This window comes from Gossypium hirsutum, chromosome A10 (assembly GCF_007990345.1).
Source record: "Gossypium hirsutum isolate 1008001.06 chromosome A10, Gossypium_hirsutum_v2.1, whole genome shotgun sequence".
Classification (NCBI taxonomy): domain Eukaryota; kingdom Viridiplantae; phylum Streptophyta; class Magnoliopsida; order Malvales; family Malvaceae; genus Gossypium; species Gossypium hirsutum.
In genome coordinates, this window is record NC_053433.1 from 69,785,933 (window position 1) to 69,811,170 (window position 25,238).

Sequence of the window (25,238 nt, forward strand, 5' to 3'; positions counted from 1 at the left end):
TGATTTTTAAAAATCACGTCACTGCTACTGTCCAAAACAGTTTTATTGCTAATTCACTCTTTCACACTTTCTTTGTATTAACCTCATTTTAACATACATATCACAAATCATTTTCACCACATTTCATACATCACAAGTATAGGCCCATGATTACAAGGTCACCATAAAATCATGCTCACGTATAATTTACTTGTTTATAACCTTACCACATCCCGGTCACTGAATGTACACATCATTCACATAACCAAGTTCCTGCACTTATTCATCACAAAACTCACAAAGCAATACATAGAGACTCTCCATTGAACACTTCAGATCAATCCTCGATACTTGGTGGTTTCAGCACATAGCTCCACCCATCATATAGTTTGGCTCTCTTGTACACATGGTGAGCACTTAGTACCACCCATGTGACCTAGCTAGTTTATCTCGTAGCTCTCTTGTCTACATGGTGTCCTTCACCTGGAATCACACATGCAACCTAGCTACATATATCCCGTAGCTCTCTTGTCTACATGGTGTACACATAGTATCACCCATGCGACCTAGCTACATCATAATGTCTTGTAGCTCTCTTGTACACATGATGTGCACTCAGCACCATACATGTGACCTAGCTACATACCATTTGTATCATCCAATCTTTCCAAAGGTTCAACCGGGATTTCTCTCTCTTTTCCAACAATTTCACCAATCAAGTAATTATCAACAACCATATTTCCAGCATTATTATAAAATATCATAATACAAGTAAAATTTATGTATTACTTACATATAAACTTACGTCTCATTTAATATCAATGTAATAACATTAAATTACACATTGCCTTATTAAAAATCATATGAACTTACAATTTCTCATAATATCCATAATCATAGAAATCACATTTATGTATGATAATTCAATCACTTCATGTACCATAGACATATTTTTAAATCAATTCATAAACTGGGCACCACAAACATTTAATTTAACATAATTCAATTAATTCACTAAATTTAACTTTCAAATATAAATTACAGCATTATTGCTGTATTATTATCACACCAACTTACATACTTTCAACACCTCGGCAATCATAGTAAATATACAAATTTTACATTGAAACATGCATAAATTAATGCTTATTATACATATGAACTTACCTCGATACTAAAACGACCATTTTACCAACTTTCCCAATTTTTGATTTTTCTCTCATTCTAGGTTCAAATCTCGTTTTCCGAGATCTAAAACATCATATTTTACTTATTTAATTAATGTAATGTTCAAAACAGTCCTTAACTCAAACTTTGGAAAAATTACAATTTTGCCCCTAAACTTTTGCATATTTACACTTTTGCCCCTAATCTCGGGAATTAAACTTCATCCCTTATTCTTATGTTTTATGACATGCTAATCACTTTTCCCTCCTATGGCAACATCAAATTCTCACTCTAACATATACTTATGACTATTAGGTATTTTTACCGATTAAGCCCTTTTACTCGTTTTCACTCAAAACCGAGTAGCACAAGTTGTCTAACATAATTTAAAACCTCATATTCTATCATAAAACATCAAAATAAACACATTTCACCTATGGGTATTTTTCCAAATATGGACCCTAGCTGAAATTATTGCTAGAATAAGCTTAATCAAATTACCAGGATTCCAAAAACATAAAGAACTTGAAAAACAGGGTTAGAACAGACCTACTATTGAGCTTGGAAAGCTTGAAAACCCTAGCCATGACTCCCCCATGCTAATTTTTGCCTCCATGAAAAAGATGAATTTTGGCTTTATTTTCCCTTTTTATTTCTTTTAATTACCAAATGACAAAAATGCCCTTCCTTACTAAACTTTCATCCATGTCCAATTTTTGTCCATAACTTAGAAATTGGTCAAATTACTATTTAAGACCTCCTAATTAATATTTCAAAGTAATTTCATACTTGAAACTTCTAGAATGCAAGTTTTGCAACTTATTCAATTTAGTCCCTAACTTCAAATTGAGCACTTTATGCATAGAATTTCTTCACGAAATTTTCACCAAATCATGCAATCATATCATAGACCTCAAAATAATCATAAAATAATTATTTATATCTCGAATTTTGTGGTCCTGAAACCTCTGTTCTAACTAGACCCAATTTTGGGCTATTACAACTTGAACCTTGGATCTTTATCCGAAATAATAGAAGTACTCCGTGTAATCTCACAACCTTAGAGATATATAACTCAGCAAGCTTGTCAAGCGAATAATCCGTACGCACAAGAATGAAAAGAGCAGATTTTGTCAACTGATCAAAAACAACCCAGATTGCATCTTTCTTACTCGGAGATAGGGGTAAACCTAAAACAAAATCCATAGTCACTCTAGCCCATTGCCACTCGGGAATCATAACTGGCTGCAATAAACCAGATAGTATCTGATGCTCAGCTTTAACTTGTTGAAATATCAAACGTTTGGAAACGAACTCTGAAATTTCACGTTTCATACCATGCCATCAATAGAGCTGATTTAAATCGTTATACATTTTCGTGCTTCCCGGATGAACAGACAAACGACTACTATGTGCTTCACCCAAAATCATCTGAATCAACTCTAAATTTCTCGAAACACATATTCGGCCTCTGAATCTTAAACAATCATCAACATCAACTTTAAATTCTGAATCAGGGTTCGAATCACACTAATCTCTATTTGCTAACATTTCATTATCAACTTTCTAGGCTTCACAAATCTACTGTAAAATCAACGGTCTCGCTGTAAATTCATCTACAATCGAGCCGTCATAAAAAGAACCAACTGAGTGTTTGTTGCATGTAAAGTAAACAAAGATTTTTGGCTTAATGCATCAACAACAGTATTTGCTTTTCTCGGATGGTAGTCAATCACTAGCTCGTAATCTTTTAGCAATTCTAGCCATCTTTGTTGTCGTAAATTCAAATCTTTCTGAGTCATCAGATATTTTAAACTCTTGTGATCTGAATAAACATGACATTTCTCATCGAACAAATAATAACACCAGATCTTCAATGCAAATACAATGGCTACTAACTCCAAATCATGAGTAGGGTAATTCTTTTCATGGGACTTCAACTGTCTAAAGGCATAAGCTATGACTTTGCCCTTCTTGCATCAAACCTCAACCCAAACCATTCAATGATGCATCACTATAAATAACAAATTTTCTACCTGATTCTGGCTGTACTAACACTTGAGCTTCAATCAAACGAACCTTCAGCTGATTAAAACTTTTCTAACATTTCTCGGACCATTCAAACTTTACATCTTTCTGAAGCAATCTTGTCAATAGAGTTGTAATCATCGAAAAGCCTTTCATAGATCGTCTATAATAGCCGGCTAGACCCAGAAAACTGCATACTTCAGACACATTTCTCGGACGCTTCCAATCCATTATTGCAGAAATCTTACTTAGATCGACTCAAATACCTAATGCTGATACAATGTGCCATAGAAAACCAACTTCAGGCAACCAGAATTCACATTTGTTGAACTTTGCAAATAACTGTTTATCACACAGAGTTTGCAATACAACTCTCAAATGCTCGGCATGCTCAGTTTCATCTTTCAAATATATCAATATATCATCAATGAACACGACAATAAATCGATTTAAGTACGGTCTGAAAATCTGGTTCATTAAGTCCATAAAGATAGTAGTTGCATTCGTTAATCCGAAGGCATTACTAAAAATTCATAGTGACCGTACCTTGTTTTGAATATAGTCTTTGGCACATCTGAGTCTCTAACCCGCAACTGATAATAGCCCGATCTCAAACCTATCTTTGAAAACACTGTAGCCCCTTTTAACTGATCAAACAAATCATCTATTCTGGGCAGAGGATATTTATTCTTGATCGTCACTTTGTTAAGTTGTTGATAGTCTATACACATTCTCATTGTGCCATCTTTCTTTTTCACAAACAACAGAGGAGCACCCCAAGGCAAGAAACTTGGTCCTACAAAACCTCTATCAGTTAATTATTGCAATTGAGATTTCAATTCTTTAACTCTGTCAGAGCCATTCTGTACAGAGCTATCGATATCGGAGTTGTACCCGGCACTAAGTCAATGCCAAACTCAACCTCTCGTATTGATAGTAATCCTGGTAACTCTTCAGGAAAAGCATCTGAATACTGACACACAACTAGTACTAATTCGATCTTCTTTTTAGTCACTTCGTATCAAGCACTTAAGCAAAGTAAGCTTCACAACCCTTTCTCACAGATTTCTGAACTAATATCGATGAAATCACTGCTAGCAAACCATTCAGATCATCAGACTCAATTCGAATAATCTCATTATTCTGACATCTCAAATCAATAGTCTTTATTTTGCAGTTCACAATAGCATCATCCAATGTTAGCTAACCCATACCCAGGATTATATCAAACTTGTCAAACGGTAACAACATCAAATTAGCCGGAAAACAATTATCCCAAATCATCAATGAACAGTTCTTCCACACTTTCTCAACTAACACACATTTGCCTAAGGGGTTCGATACTCTAATTACAAATTCAGCAGACTCTACAGGCAAAGTCTTACTGGATACTAAATTCACACATATATACGAATGAGTTGATCTTAGATTTATCAATGCAATAACTTTAGTATCATAGAGAGTAAAAGTACCAATAATGACATTTGGAGATGACACTTCTTCGCGAGTCTTTAATCGCTTTCTGGCTACCCTTCACATTTCTTGTATTTCCGAGTGGTCTACCTATAACTGAAGTGTTACTCAGCCTCACATTCTGTACTGTATCTTGGTCAGCCAACTCACGATAATCATTGATAAAATGATCCAATGATCCACATTTAAAACAGGCCCGATCATTCAATATACAATCACCAGGATGCATTTTATCACAATGTTTACATTCAACTCGGTTAAGTCTCACACTTCCCACACTAGCAATAGAAGTAGCTGGAGCTTTGAAGCTTGACTATTGTCTCGCTCGATCTCTATTTGAATGCCCCACAGATGCATTAGAATGATTAAACGAGTCTCAAATTTTTTTCGATGCAAACTGATAAGATTTACTAGTTGATCTCTTTCTCGAATCTCTTGCTTCAAAATTAGCTTTTCTCTTTTCTTTGCTGAGATCCTGGGCTTTACAAGCCCTTTCAACTAGCACAATAAATTCTTTGAATTCCAGAATCCCGAGTAGAAGTTTTATATCTTCATTCAATATATCAACAAATCGTTTACACATTATCTCTTCGGTAGAAATATATCCCCAAGCATATTTGCTCAAACGTACAAGTTCTCTTTCATATTTTGTCACTATCATTCTGCCTTGTTTCAACTTTAGAAACTCATTATGTTTCTAATCGAGAAATCTCTGAGTTATGTATTTCTTTTTGAATTTGGATTGAAATAACTCCCAGGTGACTCGTTCTCTAAGAACCACCGATGTCAACGTTTTCCACCAATGATATTGTAACACCCCAAACTCGGCCTAGATGTTATGGCCAAATCTGGCGTGTCACATCAAGGCGTCGTTCAAAAATTAAGTTGTCATTAAAAGTTCAATTTTTTGTTGTATTGATTAAAACCTTTTGCTCAAGGTTAGCAAATCATCTCGTCAAAAATGTTGACTTAATGCCTGGCATTGATACTTTAAGTTATTTCAAATCGCGGAAGCTACTAAAGTTTGAAATATAAAAACGTCTATTTTTAAGAGATTTTGAAAATAGTTATTAATTTTTGAAAATTTGTGTTAGCAGTTTTAAATAAGGAAATCAAAAGCCCAATTAAAAATTTAATCCCTCAAAGGTCTTATTACAGAATTAAAACCCCAAAACATAAAATTTAAATGAAAAGTCTACAGTAGAGCATCAGCGGTCGTGTGGCCACCTCCGAGTCCCTCGCGGCTCCAAATCACCTATGCTTGGGGATTACATGTGCAGCTAGATATATGGGTGAGTTTACGAAAACTCAGTGTGTAATCCCTTATAATACAAACAGTCAGACATGCAATATGTAGAAACAGACTAGGCTTGAGCCCATCACAGAAATAGTATCAAGTGGCCTTAGCCCAGTAACAGAATCAGTATCAGATGCAGATATGCAGACAGATATCCAGCCTAGTCCAACCAATACACCACCCATACCAGCCAACACACCATGTGGGGATAAAATCGACCCACCCAACCAACACACCAGCTTAGCACCGGTTGCGGCACTAAGTCAATAGAATGGCTCAACGCTGTAGACAGGAATGGCTAAAAGCCATAAATATCGCAGCAACACTACCAGTTAATAGAACGGCTAAAATCCATAAGCAAAAAGGTAGTAAGCCTTGAATAGAACGGCTACAAGCCATACACTTCGTCCGTCAATATTAACCCAACCCCATGCAGGATGACATATCATAGTAACATACGTGAATGCAGGATGTCATGCTCGTTATCAATCATATAACTTTCATACATACATCAGTCAACCTACAACTAAGGGTGTAACATTCATTTCATCAGTTAGGGGTAAAACAGTGATTTTACCCCAGGGGTATTTTGGTCATTTTACCAGTATTGGGGTTTCAATATAGATAACGACTCTTTTGAAGGTCTACAGTCGTCTGGAACGACCTAGATGACCTAAATGGTCGCATCAGTGTAAATGGGCTTTAGGCTCACAACTCAGCCCAAGTGGGCCCCGTACACTCGTGTGGCCCATCTAGCCCAAAACAATCACGACCATGTAATTTACAAGGCCTAGTTCAGTATCTGCCCCTTATTAAGTGTTTCATCCGTGTGGGCCCACGAGTCTATTGGCCCACACGTATGTCTCACAGGCTCGGTTTGCCCATGTTCGTTCGCAAGCTCGTAAAGCCTCGAATGCCAAGGTTTCAGCATTTCGGCATTTCATATTTTACTGATTCATAGTTAAACAAGGGTGTGAATACACACCTTCCTGGCCTTTCAAAAGTAAAAGATTTCGATGTACAGTTACACATCTTTTCTGGAATAGCGCAGAAACCCTCAAATGTCAAACCTATTATAACAGTAACTTCGATTAAAACCTTAACAAACGAATTGAAAGAATCTTAAACAAGACTTGATCGAATGATTACCTACCCGAGCCTTGCTTGATCAGATGCCCCTTACCTTCTTAGACTACTAACAGAATCAATCACCCGATTAATCGTGTATCTGCCTGACCACAGATTCTATTAAAAAATTGAAAACATCAAAAGATTTAGGAACCCTGTAACACCCCGAACCCGAGGCCGTCGCCGGAGTCGAACACGAGGTGTTAACAGACTTCAAACCACTTATTAAAATTTTTCCAGACAAGCTGTCAATCTGCGTACTAGTCTCTTTAAAAATCATATCTTGAGCTCTGGAACTCAAAATCCAGTTCCGTGAATTTTCCCTGAAGCTAGACTCATATTCCCATCTACATATTTTTTTCTAGAATTTTTGGTTGGGCCAATTAGTACAGTTTATTAGTCAAAGTCTCCCATGTTACTGGGGTCGACTACACTGACCTTTTCGCATTACGACCTGGATATCTCCCTGTACAGAACTTCCATACTGATTCCGTTTGTTTCTATAGAAACTAGACTCAGAGAGGAATCTATACATATATGGTATGACTCCTAATTATCTCTGGTTAATTTATAATGAATTTCCAAAGTCGGAGCAGGGAATCCAGAAACCGTTCTGGACCTGTCCCACGAGAACCTGATTATCTCTTAACATACTGTCCATATGATCCTTTCGTTACTTCTATATGAAAATAGACTCATCGAACTTCGATTACATAATTTATTCATCAATTAATTCCACTCCTACTATTTTTAGTGATTTTTCAATCTCATGTCACTGCTGCTGCCAGCATCTGTTACGAAAGCAACTATGCCCACTTCGTGTTTACTCCTTGATCTAACTAATAATTCATCATGCATATCACAAATTATGATCATGACTAACCATGCCAAAGGCTAATCATTGTCAAAACTTCCCCCTACTACACTATTGCCATATCATGAATTTTAACACCAAAATAATCAACCATGACGTATGGCATAAAATGGTCGAATTATCAAGATTTGCGACCTAACGTTATGAATCCAAACCCAACCGAACATTTATGCCATTTTCGCATGGCTAAAAGATTACATACCAAAGTTCAAACACAACATAATAGCCTATACATGCCGAAATGTTCTCCTAAGCCAACTAAGAAGAAAGTACCAAAACTTGCTATCCGGTGTGATGACTTCGATGACGACCCGACCACGCAAAAAGAGACGAGTCCAAGAAACCTAGTATGGGTGACAAGGAAACACCGAGTGAGTTTATAACTCAGTAAGTCATAAGCAATACACTACCATCCATTAATAACATTATCACAAGAGGAGACAAAATGGAACGAGGCTAGTTACTCCATCCATACCGAACCATACCATAGTTCCTCCGACCTATCGGTTCAATCTCATACCAAATCATGCATTCACATTCCATATACTCATCAATAGAATATTCGAGGCATTTTTATAAATCATTTCATTTTCGTTACAATCATACAACTAAACGGCCTTTCACCCATTCCACGATAAATCTTATGTACGTGACTTCAAGTATATTTGTCACATAGGTTCAACTTACCAAGCTCAACTCCAACTATAAACATAGCACCTATTAGCCATGAACTCAAGATACTTACCCGATCCGCTGTCCGTGATCGACTCAATAGCGTCGCACACTTAGTGTCCATAATGATTCAAGAATATATATTAAGTCCGCACACTCAGTGCTATATAATCAACTCGCACACTTAGTGCTACATAATCAAACTCGCACACTTAGTGCTACATAGTCAACTCGCACACTTAGTGCTACATAGTCAATTCGCACACTTAGTGCTGCACAATTTAAACCCGCACACATAGCGCCAATCTCATGGTCATAAATGTTTATACCCGTACATTTAGTGCCGAGATCAACAACTCAATACATCTCACCTCTTTTCTTTTCATTCAACACTTTCATCATCACATACGTACATGCATATATATATATTTATTCATTCCATTCAGCATCATTACATAAACGTTATGACCATTTGAATTAATACCAACTATATGCTTAATGACTTACTTTATGTTGGGTAAAATAATTCCGAGTCGGCTACTCGATGACCTTCGATTTCCCCTTGTTGGACGCCTCTCCTTTAGGTTCTTGAGCTTAAATAATACAAATAAGAGTATTCAATATTTAACCCAATAACATGAATTTATTTATCACATTCGGCAATCACATATCATTAAATTTTCAAACCAAAATGTCATTATATGACCACATATACACATATCCATATACTTAAGCTCAATAATTATAATGTAATATCATGTACCCACTTTAAGTATATTGCCGAATATACTTAATCATACATACACCTAACCAAAACAATTTCCTAAAATCTTTATATCATTTATACACTAAGCCGAATACTCTCACCAAGTTCACCTATATTCTTCAACAATTCCTTCATTGATCAAACACATATTCGGCTAAAGAAATGGCAATTTTAGCAACCTTCGATTTAGTACTTAACTTTTACCACATATCAAATAACTCATTTCCTTACTCATGTGACCACGTATATTCGGTCATGCATACACACATAAAAATCAATTTGGAGACTCTATCAATCCAACATACATTCGGCACCTTCATCCACCATTCTACCAAGCATGTAATATTCAAACACAACCAAACTCACATTCGGCCCTAGCTCATAACAAGGTAGCCGATTCTTTTTATAGTTCAAACACTCCTCTATCATCATTCACCTAACTTTAACATGAAACAACAAAACTCACCATTTCTCATCCAAATAACATGAACAACAACCATTTCTTGAACACTTTCTCATGACTAATTGCTCATGTTACCAACAAGATTCAAGATTTGAACATGGGCTATTTAGAACTCAAGTCAATTAATAAAACATGCATGCATCTCAAGGACAACATCAAACATACCTTAGTCTAGCAAACCACCATAGCCGATTTTCTCAAGCTTTTCCCCTTCCTTTCTTTCCTCTATTCGGCCAAAGATGTTCAAGAATGAACACTTTTTTTTTTGTTTTCTTTCTTCAATTCACGGCAACAAGGGGGTATGGATGAGACCATATTATTTTTTTTTCATCACCATGCTCATTATTTTATTTTTCTTAACATACATCACTAGCATAACATGTTGGAGACATGTTTCCACCCATAGCATGGCCGGCCACTATGCTTTAGTTTGGCTAATTTGACATGCAAGGACAACACTTTCCCACTTTAATACTATTTGGTCCTTACTTATTTACCTATCATAATTTTCCAAGTCTTTCAACTAGATCCTTTCAAGCAAAATTCACATTCCTAATATAAAATTAAAACATCAAATTTTTGTACAAGTACTATCACACATATAAGATATGCAAATAAAATTTTAACTAAATTTTATGACTCGGTTTTGTGGTCCCGAAACCACATTCCGACTAGGGTCGAATTAGGGCTGTCACAAACCCAACACCAGAATAATTGGCTAACATCCTACAATATTAGCCCAAAATATTACCTTAGATTGCGAGATAAGAAAAGGATTGACCAGCATTGCGATCCTTGACAAACCTCTTCACCTTTCAATGATCTAAAAACTGAAAGTGCCATAACCATCATCGGGGAGGAAAAAGGGATTCGACCACGCAGGAACAACCAAAGGAAACATAGCATCCAACAACACAAGAAAGAACAAGAGCTTACCGAAAGTTTAGGTGATCTCCAGACCGCGACCGCCCACAGCGAAAGAAGAACGAGATTACTATCTAGATCAAGGCTATGAGGCAAAGGAAAATAGAAAGAGAAATAAAGATTCAGCTTAGTATCAAAAGAATATGGTATTGCGAGAGAGAAGTTCGGTTGTGAAGAAAAATCAAAAGAAATAGTAAGAAGAAGAAGAACTATTCGACCCTAGAGAAACCGAGAAGAAAAATAACAACATAAGATTAGAGAGGGGTTGAATTAGGTCGAGAGAGAATAGAAGAAGAGAGATGTTAAGTTCGACCAAAGAAGAATGAGAGAAAAAAACTTCAAAAAGAAATAATTAGAATTAGGCACTTGATGTCTTGTGTTTCCGGCAAAGTGACGAAAAGCCAAATGAGGAATAATGTTGAAAGAAAGAAAGACTCGAATGGTCAAAATTATGCCAAAATAAGAAAAAAACCCGAAAATACACGAAGAAGTTGGCACCTACTCACTATCACATTTCCGAAGCGCACCAAATGGGTTCCTTTAACCAAATTTGCACATAGAAGTTGCGTAATTCGGCTACAACACTCCTCTCCTCTAAATACTTTAAAAATCTCGTCAAATCTCTCCCCTTATCCCTCATTGATATCCTCTATAACAACCTTCAAGACCTATTCAAAATATCACCCAACAGAGTTTGAAACCACCTCAAACTCCTGCCGTCTCATGCTAGCAAAATAAATACCATTTTTGCTTGCAATGGGATTCGAACCCAAGCCCCCCTCAATAGCTCAACATGGCACTTGCCTCCTTGCCACAAGCTCTTTTGTGTCACACTTTATCCTCAATTAAATATAAGGTCTAAAGGCCAAAGTCTAGGTTCCTTTAAAAGAAAAATCAAAATAAATTGCAAGAGCCAAGATTTGAACCTTGGCTCCCTTGCAACCTTAATGATGCCACAACCACTAGACCACATGATTCGTTGTGTCATTTACTTAACACAATAATTTAAAAGGCCTTCATCCAAGCATCTACGATTTTATTCATTTAAAACCAAAATTTTTGCTAAAGCCCAGGTTTGAACCCAGGACTTCTCAGACACTTCCCAAAATACTTAACCATTGAAGCAGATACACAATTGTGTCATTGCCTAGCTCACATAAACTTTTATGCACAGTTCCTAAATCGTTCCCATGTTCAAGGCCCAAATTTTAGGGCGTTACAATTCTACCCCCTTAAAGAAATTTCGTCCTCGAAATTTCCAACTATCTGAACAAATGCTTAGCTCAATCTACACCACTAAGCTCTCGCTGCGCACTCTAGTTCCAAATTAAATGTAGTACACTATGGTTTAAGTACTTATCGGTATCCGTATCTGGAGCGTCTCTGACCACTCGGTGACGTGTTACATAAACCAAAGCTGGTTGCCTCACCTCAGCTTGACCACCACCTCTGCCTTGTGCTTCACAGCCCACTCTATTTCCACCCCTAGCCTGACCATGGCCTCCTAGTGGTAGGTGTCCACCTCTCGCTGACTGAGCAAAACCCTGCCCTGTAGCCTACATCCGCCCAAGCCTCTGTGGACAATCTCTCACAAAGTGCTCCATTGATCCACACCTGAAACATGTCCCAGTCCTTTTACGAAAGTCACCTCGATGGTGGCTTTTACAACCCGCACAAAACTGTGATCCAGTAACACAGGGCCCTAACCCGAACTGGCCCTTCCATTCTGGCCTTTCTCTTAGGCCTCCGATCTGAATTGGAGGGTTTTATATCCCTTTTCTCTCTGCTCATTTCATTTTCTCGATTCTGACACTCGACGCGCTTTACCTCCTCAGCAATCTTAGCTTTCTCTACTAATGCGGCAAAGTCCTGATCCCTCTGTAGAGTTATCAACACTCGGAGGCTGTCCCTGAGGTCGTCCTCAAATCGAACTCAGCACTGGTATTCTGTTGTTACTATTCCTCGGGCATACCGACTAAGTCGCAAAAATTCTGCCTCGTACTCAGCCACAAATCTATCACCTCATACCAAATTAAGAAATTCATTTCTATGAGCGTCCACGTAGTTGGCACCCACATACTTTCCCTAAAACGTGGACTTGAAGAACTCCCGGGTCAATCAATTAGATGAGGTACCCTCTTTTACCGTAAGCCACTACTAGTAAGCTTCATCCCTTAGCAAGGACACGGCACCCTTCAAATTTTGTTCCGACGTGCAGTTGAGGTTGTCAAAAATTCTTTCGGTGGCCTCCAATCATTATTCTGCCACACTAGGGGCCACCCAAAAAACTCCCCTAAAGATCCCTGCACCATTTGACTGGAGTTGTTCTGTAACCGACCCACGGCCCCCAATAACAGTACTAGACCCAGCAGTACCAGAAACCCTTTGCAAAATACGAAGCATTACCTGGGACAGTGCGTCATCCCCAACAGCTAGGTCGAATGACTCTGTCTCAGCTATCGGTGAAGCTGGTGCTTCCCTCGCCTCAATGTCTGGCATGTGCCCCGATGCCAATGATCTAGCTCGGCCTCTGCCACAGCCTCTTGCACCCCTTCTAGTGCTCATTTTCACTATGCATATTATCTGATTTAAGGATTTTATGCAAATTAGTTATAATTTCAATAGTTTAAGCAGATGTTTTATTGATGAGCAGAGATTTAGGGTTTGTTTTCGCATTCACAAGCTCACTACAGTTTCTAATCTTCTATAGTCTTGGTTTTTCCTACAGTCTCAGTTTACTCTAAGTATAGAGTTTTAGTTATAACACTACTACCTATAGTAGTTTCTCAGTATCACATTTTAATCTATAACAGTAGATAATGTCAGAGAACTTATAGATTTGGTGCCGGAGACTCAGTGTGCCATACTATCCAGAACCATACCTCAAAACACTTTACATATTTGAAAACCTCCTAAAATACAAAATTTTGAAAACCCATTTCACAACTGAGTTTTGTAACTTAGCTCTGATACCTAAATGTAGCACCCAAACCCGGCCTATACGTTATGGCCGAATCTGGCGCATCACATCAAGGCATCGTTCAAAAACTGAGTTGTCATTAAAAGTTCTTTTTTTATTAAAACCTTTTGCTCGAGGTTAGAAAATCATCTCATAAAAAAATGTTTACTTAATGCCTAGCATTGATACGTTAAGTTATTTCAAATTGCGGAAGCTACTAAAGTTTGAAATATAAAAACATCTGTTTTTAAGTGATTTTGAAAATTGTTATTAATTTTTGAAAATTCATGTTAGCAGTTTTAAATAAGGTAATCAAAAGCCTAATTAAAAATTTAATCCCTCAAAGGCCTTATTACAGAATTAAAACCCCAAAATATAAAATTCAAACGAAAAGTCTACAGCAGAGCATTAGCGGTCGTGTGGCCACTTCCGAGTCCCTCGCGGCTTCAAATAGCCTATGGCTGGCGATTACCTGTGCAGTTAGACAGAAGGGTGAGTTTCCAAAAATCAGTGTGTAATCCCTTATAATACAAACAGTCAAACATGCAATATGCCGAAACAGACTGGGCCTGGGCCCATCACAGAAACAGTATCAGGTGGTCGTAACCCATTAACAGAATCAGTATCAGATATAGATATGCAGACAGATATCCAGCCCAGTCCAACCAATACACCACTCATACCAACCAACACACCATGTGGGGATAAAATTGACCCACCCAGCCAACGCACCAAGCTTAGCACCGGTTGCGGCACTAAGTCAACAGAACAGCTCAGCACCATAGACAGAATGGTTGAAGCCATAAATATCACAGCAATGCTACCAATTAACGGAATGGCTAAAATCCATAAGTAGAAAGGCAGTAAGCCTTGAACAGAATGACTACAAGCCATACACTTCCGCCGTCGATATTAACCCAACCCCATGCAGGATGACATATCATAGTAACATCGTGAATGCAGGATGTCATGCTTGGTATCAATCATATAACTTTCATACATACATCAGTCAACCTACCACTAAAGATGTAACCATCATTTCATCAGTTACGGGTAAAACGGTGATTTTACCCCAGGGGTATTTTGGTCATTTTACCAATATTGGGGTCTCAGTATAGATAATGACACTTCTGAAGGTCTATAGTCATCTTGAATGACCTAGATGACCTAAACGGTCATATCAGCATAAATGGGCTTTACGTTCACAACTCGGCCCAAGTGGGCCCACACGTTCGTGTGGCCCCTTCTAGCCCAAAAACAATCACGGCCATGTGATTTACAAGGCCCAGTTTAGTATCTGCCCCTTATTAAGTGTTTCATCCGTGTGGGCGCACGAGCCTATTGGCCCACACGTATGTCTCACAAGCTCGGTTCGCCCACATGCGTTCGCACGCTCGTAAGGCCTCGAATCCCAAGGTTTCAGCATTTCGGCATTTTAGATTTTACCGATTCACAGTTAAACAGGGGTGTGAATACACACCTTCCAGGCCTTTCGAAAGTAAAGGATTTCGATGCACAGTTACACATCTTTTCCGGAATAGTGCAGAAACCCCCGAATGTCAAACCTATTATAACAGTAACTTCGATTAAAACCTTAACACACGAATCGAAATAATCTTAATCAAGACTTGCTCGAATGATTACCTACTCGAACTTTGCTTGATTGTATGCCCCTAGCCTTCTTAGACTACTAACAGAATCGATCACCCGATTAATCGTGTATCTGCCTGACCACGGATTCTATTAAAAGATTGAAAACATCAAAAGATTTAAGAACCCAACACCAGAATAATCGGCTAACATCCTACAATATTAGCCCAAAAGATTACCTTAGATTGCGAGATAAAAAAGGGTTGATTAGCACTGTCGAACCTTGACAAACCCCTTCACCCTCTACAATGATCTAAAAACTGAAAGTGCCACCACCATCATCGGAGAGGAAAAAGGGATTCGACCACGCGTGAACAACCAAACGAAACATTTATTAAATAAAGAGAAAACGCTTAGCATCCAACAACACAAGAAAGAACAAGAGCTTACCGAAAGTCTAGGTGATCTCCAAACCGCGACCGCCCAAAACAAAAGAAGAACGAGATTGCTATCTAGATCAAGGCTATGAGCCGAAGGGAAACAGAAAGAGAAATAGAGATTTGGCTTAGTATCAAAAGAATATGGTATTGCGAGAGATAATAGAAGCAGAGAGATGTTCAGTTGTGAAGAAAAACCAAAAGAAATAGTAAGAGGAAGAAGAACTATTTGACCTTAGAGAAACTGAGAAGAAAAACAACAACGTAAGATTGGAAAAGGGTTGAATTGGGTGGAGAGAGAATAGAAGCAGAGAGATGTTAAGTTCGACCAAAGAAGAATGAGAGAAAAAAATTCAAAAAGAAATAATTAGAATTAGGCACTTGATGTCTTGTGTTTCCGAAGGAGTGACCAAAAGCCAAACGAGTAATAATATTGAAAGAAATGAGGACCTGAATGGTAAAAAAAGTGCCAAAATAAGAAAAGAAAACCCGAAAATACAAGAAGAATTCGGAACCTACTCACTCTCACATTGCCGAAGTGCACCAATTGGGTTCCCTAGCTGAATTTGCAGATAGAAGTTGCACAATTCAGCTACAACACTCCTTTCCTCCAAATCCCTTTAAAATCTTCTCAAATCTCTCCCCTATCCCTCCTTGATATCCTCCATAACAACCTCCAAGACCCATTCAAACTCTCACCCAACAGAGTTCGAAACCACCTCAAACTCCTACTGCCTCATGCTAGCAAAATAAATATCATTTTTGCTTGCAATGGGATTTGAACCCAACCCCCCTCAATAGCTCAAGACGCCACTTGCCTCCTTGCCACAAGCTCTTTTTTGTCACACTTTATCCATAATTAAATATAAAGCCTAAAGGCCAAAGTCTAGGTTCCTTTAAAATAAAAACCAAAATAAATTGCAAGAGCCAAGACATGAACCCAAGCTCCCTTGCAACCTTAATGGCACCACAACCACTAGACCACATGCTTCCTTGTGATATTTACTTAACACAATAATTTAAAAGGCCTTCATCCAAGCATCTAGGGTTTTATTCACTTAAAACCAAAATTTTTACTAAAGCCCAGCTTTGAACCCAGGACTTCTCAGACACTTCCCAGAACATTTAACCACTAAAGCAGAAACACACTTGTGTCATTTTGTAGCTCACATAGACTTTTATGCATAGTTTTCTAACCGTTCCCATGCTCAAAGCCCAATTCTTCTAGGCCCAAATTCTGGGGCATTACAGATATGCATTATCTCTATGAAAAGATACAACACACCTGATATATTCATTTGGAGTACCGAACAATTCATCAAACACTCTAATTGTATTCTCGAGCCAGAACTCAGTTCTCTTAGTATCATCATCAACTGTTGCCTGAAACTCTTCGGCCCCGTGTTTACGTATCTTATCCACTGGCGACTTACTTAATTGAATCGGATCTGTCACCTGCGGCACAACTAGAACTTGTTGATGAACAGGTGGGGGTGAAGGATGTTGAGCATTCGAATTTGTTCAAACGAACTCCGTGAACCACTCACTCATCATTTGAAAGAAGGCTTGCTTAACCTCTCCCCCTTGACCATTTGAAATCAGCCTAGAGTCTGTTGGCACTGCCCCTTGAGCAGGAGCGGGCATATTACTTTCCATATCGTCAGCTATTGCTCGACTGGGATCCATTTTTTATATAAAAACACATTTTAGTTGTCAGGAATCATCACACTATTGCAATTTATATATATGGCATGTATAGCTAGACTCTCACATACTACGTTAGTCCTAGAATCGACTAAACCATAGCTCTGATACCAATTAAATATAACACCCCTAACCTGTATCTGTCACCAAAATAGGGTTAAGAGGCATAACCGATCAATACACATCATTCACATACATTTATGCATTTCAATATAACAATACATTCATCTCAATCGTATTGTCCCTTCTAAGGTCTTATGAGAACTTAAAACATGCTTAATAGTGGTTCGAGACTAAAGCGATAACATTCACAAACTTTGAGAAACTTATAAAATTTTCAAACTTTAAAAGGTCACATGCCTGTGTGAACTGGCCGTGTGTCTCACACGGTTACCAGACACACCCGTGTCATAGGCCGTGTAAAAGCAGGGCATACATACTGACTTATACCACACGGCCGAGGACATGCCCGTGTGCCAGGCTGTATGAAATCTAAGGGGGTTACTAACTTGGGTCATACGGCCGACCACACGCCTATGTGTCAGCCCATGTGCCACACACGGCTAGTAGACACGCTCGTGTGTCTAGGCCGTGTCAAAACTTTAGGGTATACTAACTTTAATTCGAAGGGACCCCAAGGGACACACGGCCATGTATCATGATTGCGTGTCGCACACGGCTGAGACACATGCCCGTGTCTCTGCCCGTGTAGACAAAAATAGGTCATTTGCAAAGCCAATTTGCCACCCTACTCTCATATACACAATACAACCCATATGATACCATTTCAATACATATTTTAGCAACGAAAGCATGCTATTCCATTCACATATCATGCCATCTATTGTTATCCATTTCAAATATTCAAATCCTTATTCAAAAAAGACCAAATCAATATGCCAAAATCATCAATCTCACATGACTACTAAATGCATTTACTCATCAATTTATCAACTATTTCATGACACAAATTGCACGATATCTCCATTTCAAAATCAAACTACAATATACAAATCTTCCAATCATTAATACATCATCAACTAATCATCCAAATAAGAAATCACTTAGCAAAACTAATAACCATGGCAAACATGCCAAAACACATTGTAACTTATAAACATCACATATATCACTTGATAACATATATATTAAGCCAACTCAAATGGCCAAACACATCATCATTTACAAGCCAAATCTCATGGCTAATATTATAACTCAAAACATACCAAAATGACACTAGCCTATACATGTCATATACCATATATGCAAAGCTTCAAAAGTACCAACGAGATGATCGATAGTGATATGACGTATTCCCGATGATCCCCGAGTCTGAGCTAGCTTTGATAATCTATAAAACATGGAAAGAACACACAAACTAAGCTTAAAAAGCTTAGTAAGCCATATACAAATAAAGTCATCACATGAACATTTGCATATCAATTCTAGTATGCTTAACATAAATAACCACATACAAGTTCACAAACCTTTCTCAATGAATATTTATATTCAATTTCTTGATCGAGTTCATATAATATTTCACTTTTCAATACTCATATGAATTTCGTACATGCCTGAGTCACTTAGCTCATTCACATATTTTTTCTCGACTTGACTTTGCCTGTTGAACCATTCAAAATTGTTAAGGATACTCAGAAATCACATAAGCTCATACAATGCTATATCCCAGATATGGTCGTAAGTATTATGACAAATCGATGCCACTGTGCCAGATAGGGTCTTACACGAAATTGATTAACGATGCTAATGTCCTAGACATGGTCTTACATGTAATCTCAATACAGTGCCAATGTCCCAGACATGGTCTTACATGTAATCACATCTCGATAACCTAATGTCATGACATTAGTCTCCTATACTATTCCTAAGGTTCGTACGGGACTTTTGGATATTGTAACTTCATCGATTCATGCTCGTATTTGCTCATTCGACACTTATAGCAATTCAATGATAATAAAACATATATAATTCAATTCAAAGACATTTTTTTTACATATGAACCTACCTCGTAGTCGGAATAAACCAACTGGATCGATTATTCGATAACTTTGGATTTCCCCTGATCTAAATCTATTTTCTTTCATTCTTGATCTATATACATTCAAAATTAACTCTTTTATTCATCAACACATTCAATTTAGTCCACAAACATATATTTGGGCATTTTTACACTTTAGCCCTTAAAGTTACACATTTATTCAATTTAGTCCATATTTCATAAATACACAAAATTCACAAAATTCAATATGACCCATGCTTATCTGAATTCTCTATAGGTCCTTAACAGTCCATATTTCATATTTATTTTACAATTTAACCCCTTAAATTGCACTTTTCTCAATTTAATCCTTAATTGACATTTTTATCAAAAATCACTTAACAAAACTCTAATATCTATCATCAAGCTTTCATAATTCATCAATAATCATTCAAAAGCTCAAGAATTCATCAATGAAAACTCACAAATTTGTCAACATATTCAGAAATTAGAGTATGCGCTAGCTAGTACTCAAAGCAACGATTGTAAAAACATAGAAATTATTAAAAACCGAGCTCGAATCATACCTGAATCAAGCCAATTACTTGTCAAAACCCTAAAAATATTCAAGCTTCTTCTTTTTCTTCAAATTCGAAAAATATGATGATATTAAGGCTAATTTTTAACTTTGTTTTGTTTTTATTAACATTAATAACCAATCTACAAATTTAACCTTAGTTAATAAACATGAAAACTAATTAATACATGCCCATAATGGTACACTCAAGCTATTAATGGTATAGTAACATCATAAGGACCTTTGATTTAACAAACCATAGCAAATAGACGCTTTTAACTAATAGCATGCTACTTTTGCATTTTATGTGATTAAGTCCTTTTTCTCTAATTGAGCTATTAAATGATAAAATTAGCTCACGAAATTCTCACACGTACATATTCACATGCTGTAAACACAAAATAATATTAAAATAATTTTATGACCTCATATTTATGGTTTCAAAACCACTATTCTGTTTTAGCTAAAATCAGGCTGTTATAATTTTGGGTTGATTTTTTAAAGTTATAAGTTGAAGTTGTAAATTGTTATAATGGTTGTCATGTTTAAGGTTGAATTTAGTGATTACTAAGGTATTTATATAGGGGATAAATGATAATGGTATGTGTGCTGATGGTGTGCTTGATTTTGGATCATAAAATCGTTGGGAAATGGTAATCTTAGGTGAAATGTATGGTATATGTGTTAGTTGATAGTTGTGGTATATGCATTCATTAAATTAAGTTGTTTCAATGACATGGTAAGTTTTGATTATGTACAAAGTTAAATTGTACTACGATGCATGCTTTTATGTATAATTGAGTTTATGTTTTGAATTTGGTTGTAGCGGTGTCAAATGGCATATTGCTTAGTATTAGGACAATGGTACTTAATTGCATATTTAGTTGTTAATTATAACAGGTAATTTTGAGATTGAAATACACCAAGAGGGGTGAATTGGTGTATTAAAATGTTCTCAGGAAAGGGCAAAAATAAAATGATTGAAGTATTTATAGTGGTTCGGCCTCAATTTTCATCCACTACCTTAGCTTTCCTCAACTAAGGATTTCCCAAATCCACTAAATTTGAACCTTTAAGGATAAGGTTTAACCTTACAAATCCCTATTTTTTCAAAGGTAAGATAGAACCACTTCCCCTTAAGGTTTCCTACCCAAAACCTTAAGTAACACCTCGTAAATGAGAGAAAAAAATGATGAATAAGATGATACCTCTAAAAGGTATATAATCAATAATTAAGCACTCTCACACAAAGTTACAACACTTGAAAGAATGATAGAAAATTTAACCCACAAGTGTGTATAAGAAATTTTTAGTAAAAGACTGAGAAAGATTGGAAAATTGAGTTCTTAGAAGTTATGCACTTGTTTCTTGTCTTCTTTTTTTACCTCTGTAACACCTCAAAAATTTATACAGTAAGATATTACTCTTAATATAGTAAAATAAGAAAATAAAATAACAATAAAAGGAAAATTGAGTTATGTCACTGGGAAGTATATTATGACATATTGATTCAAGAAAGGACTAAATTGTAGAAGTGAGAAAAGTTTTGTGGCCCAAGAGTAAATACTCAAAATTTGAGGGATTAAAGTGTAAATATGAAAAATTTGAAGGGCTAATAGTGAAAATATTTTAAGGGTTGAAGGATCTAGAAACCAAGGAAAATTTGATGAATTAGGACCAAATTGAATAGGTGAAGAATTATGAGGGACTAAATTACAATTTTATCAAAATTAAGTGATGACTCAATAATAAAATTTTAAAGATCATAAAAGGAAAAATGGTCAATTGGAAGAGAGAGAAATCTAGAAAGTAATGATGATATTGGAGATATTTTAGATTAATTAATTAATTAATTATTAGTTATTAATATTTTAATCTAATTTTTTATATGATATTTTATTATTTTATTAGTATATATAAAGAAAGAAAGATGAGAAACTTCTCATCCATTTTCCATGCATTCACGTTAAGAAGAAGAGAAGAGAAGAAAGAAACTTTTCATTCTTTACAATTTAGTCCTTCTACCAAAAATTCACTATTTTCACCTAGAAATCAAAAAAATTTTCATAGCTACCAAGGGAAAAAATGTTAAGGAGACTATGGGGAGTTAGAATATCAAATTGGATTCAAGGAATAGAACCTGGAGGAGAGAGAAAATCAAATTAAAGATTGGAATCAATAGAACAAGGTAAGTACATCAATATTTCAATATATTTTTAAGTTTGTTATTATTGAGAAAACATGGAAATAATGTTATAGTAGAGTATTCTATATAAGGTTCTATGATCTTGATGAGTTAGTGAAGGGAAATAGGAGAAAGTGATGGGAAATATTGTAGAGAAAGGGAATAAGGGTGTTATAAACATGGTAAATAATATCTTGCACTAAAACAGTTTTGGACAACAGCAGTAGGCTAACTTTGAAAAATCATAAAAAATTGTGGAAGTTGAATTAGAGGTTGAATAAAACATTAAATTAAAGCTTATTGAGTCTAGTTTCTTATAGAAGAAACGGTGTAAGTAATGGAATTGTAAATCATGAAATATGATAAATTTTGTGAAGACAAGGTCAGAATGATTTCGGGTTCCCCTGTTCTAACTTTGGAAAATCATAAAAAATTGGAGAAAAATAATTGTGGGCTTAAATTTATATGTTTAGAATCCTAAATGATTATATTTTCAAGAGAAACAAACAATAACATCATTTGAATCCTTTACGATGAGATAATTAATTTTTAGTAAAGAAGGGTCAGAACTGTCAAATAGCAGAATAGAAGTGACTTTAAAGAATAAACTGTACTTATTGGCTAAGCCAAAAATTCTAAATATTTTATGGTAAGAAGATATGTAAGTATAGTTTTAGGAAAAATTATCCGATCTTAATTTTAAGGTTTGTAGCTCAAGATATAAATAATTTAGTGACTATGACGCAAATGGACAGTTTTGAATATACATATAAGTGACTAGTGAAAGTATTGATAATGTTACTTGTAGCATGTTATATAACTTAAGGATGAGGAATGAAGAGGAGGAGGAGGAGAATATGTATGAATATTCAGCTAGCATGGCTAATTTGTATGTTTTAGGCTCAGAGACTAAATTGAATAAAAGTAAAATTTTAGGGGCAATTTTTTAAGGATATCAAAAATGACCAATTTGAAGGAAATGAATTGACTTATTGTCTAAATTAATAAATTGAATGGAATTATCAATTTGGATCAAGATCGGATGAAAATCGAGGAAAATGAAAAATTACCAAAATGTCCCTAAATCTGGGTATTTTTGCAATTTTGTCAGGTAAATTTGTGTATCATAATTGAGCATGAAAATATGTTAAATTGTATGTTATTTTGGATTGAATGTGAAATATTAGTACATTCGTATAATATGAAACAATATGAATACGAAATGAATTATTACCATATATGCTTGAAGTATATATATAATGTATTGTACATGTTATATGAACACATTATGTGGAAAGTATGTCCATATAGAATTTGATTTATGTTAAGTTTGATATGAATTATTATCGGAATAAATATACGTGAAATATATGGAAATTATGGTACATGAAATTTTAATATAATGAAATAAATGATTTTAAACGGTAAGAGAATGATATATTTCATGACATGCACATATATGATTATCTTTGATTTATTGATACAAGGAAATTATGTAGGTGGAGACAATTATTAAACTCAAGTGTGACGTGTTGAGAAAATAAGTATATCAATGTTGAATTTATATAAAATATGCATAAGTATACTAACAATGTTGATTGATGCTAAGACAAGTGCCAAGCTATTGATTGAATAATAATATATTTATCTATATGATGCATTGAATCGGTAAGTATTTAACGGAAATTTTTGCTAAATGATATGTAAATCTGAGTAATGCTCCGAAACCTTGTTACGGCGATGGATACGGGTTAGGGGTGTTACATTTAATGGTATCAGAGCTAAGGTTTAGTCGGTTCTCTGATCGAATGTAGCATATGTGAAGTCTAGAAATACATGCAACTATGTAACCTATGATAAGATAATATGATATCTTCCAACCCTGATGAGATTTATTTTACTTAAAGATAAAGATGCTATCCCAACCGAGCTAATTCCAATAATCTTGAAACCAATATTCGAATATATGAGTAAAAGTTGATTATGACGAGTCGGAACTTGTAAAGGTATGAATAAATGTTACATTTAAATTAATGTGTATAGTAAGTTCATGTGTAAATGTGGTAACATAATTGTCATTTTAAGTAATTTAATGATATTTGTATGATATGATGATTAATATCATGAAATATTATGCTTTGTGGTTATTATTTAGTAATATGCAAATTATGTGAGCTACTTGATAAATATGAATAAGTGATTATTGTGAAATTTGAATATTTGTTATTGAAAGGTAAAGTGAAATGTATTGAATTAAGAATATATGTGATTAATTGAAATGTGCATTGGTTGAATAAATGAAATGAGTAAGTTTGTACGCAAATAAATTATCGATTCTTTTTATGTTGTTATATTTTGTTATCATATGAGATGTGGTTGCCTATAGACTGATTATTTGATGAAAATTGCAAATTGACGTAGACTAGGAATGAGATTATTAAAAGTTGAACAGAAAGATTTCCCGTTTGAACCTTAGGAATAGATGAGGATACAACTGACATGTCACTAGGATATTTGAATTCCGAACTAGTTGAGTTGAGTCCGAGTTTGTGAGATATATCAGCCATCCAAACTCGTTGAGTTGAGTCCAAGTTCGTGAGATATAATCTGACATCCGAACTCATTGAGTTGAGTTTGAGTTCGTGAGATGTAACTAGGCATCCGAACTCGTTGAGTTGAGTCCGAGTTCACTTATGGGAGGGTTACATGGTAGCTTGAGCTACATTTTCGTGGACTATTGAGTTTGGTTTAGCCACGAGCATAACACTTATGTGCATGTATTCCGTTGTATCCGATTATATTTTGATGAGTTCAACGGGAAATCGATTAAGTGAAAATACATGAAAATTAAATTATGAGGCTTTATATTGATTAAGTTATATGCAATGAAATTTATGAGATTTATATTGATTAAGTTCAAAACGGTAAAAGTGAAAAAGTTCAATAGTTGAGTAATGGATAATGCAGTCAAAACTGAGAATGAGTTAATAAGTGAAGATGGGTTCTGGACAGAATA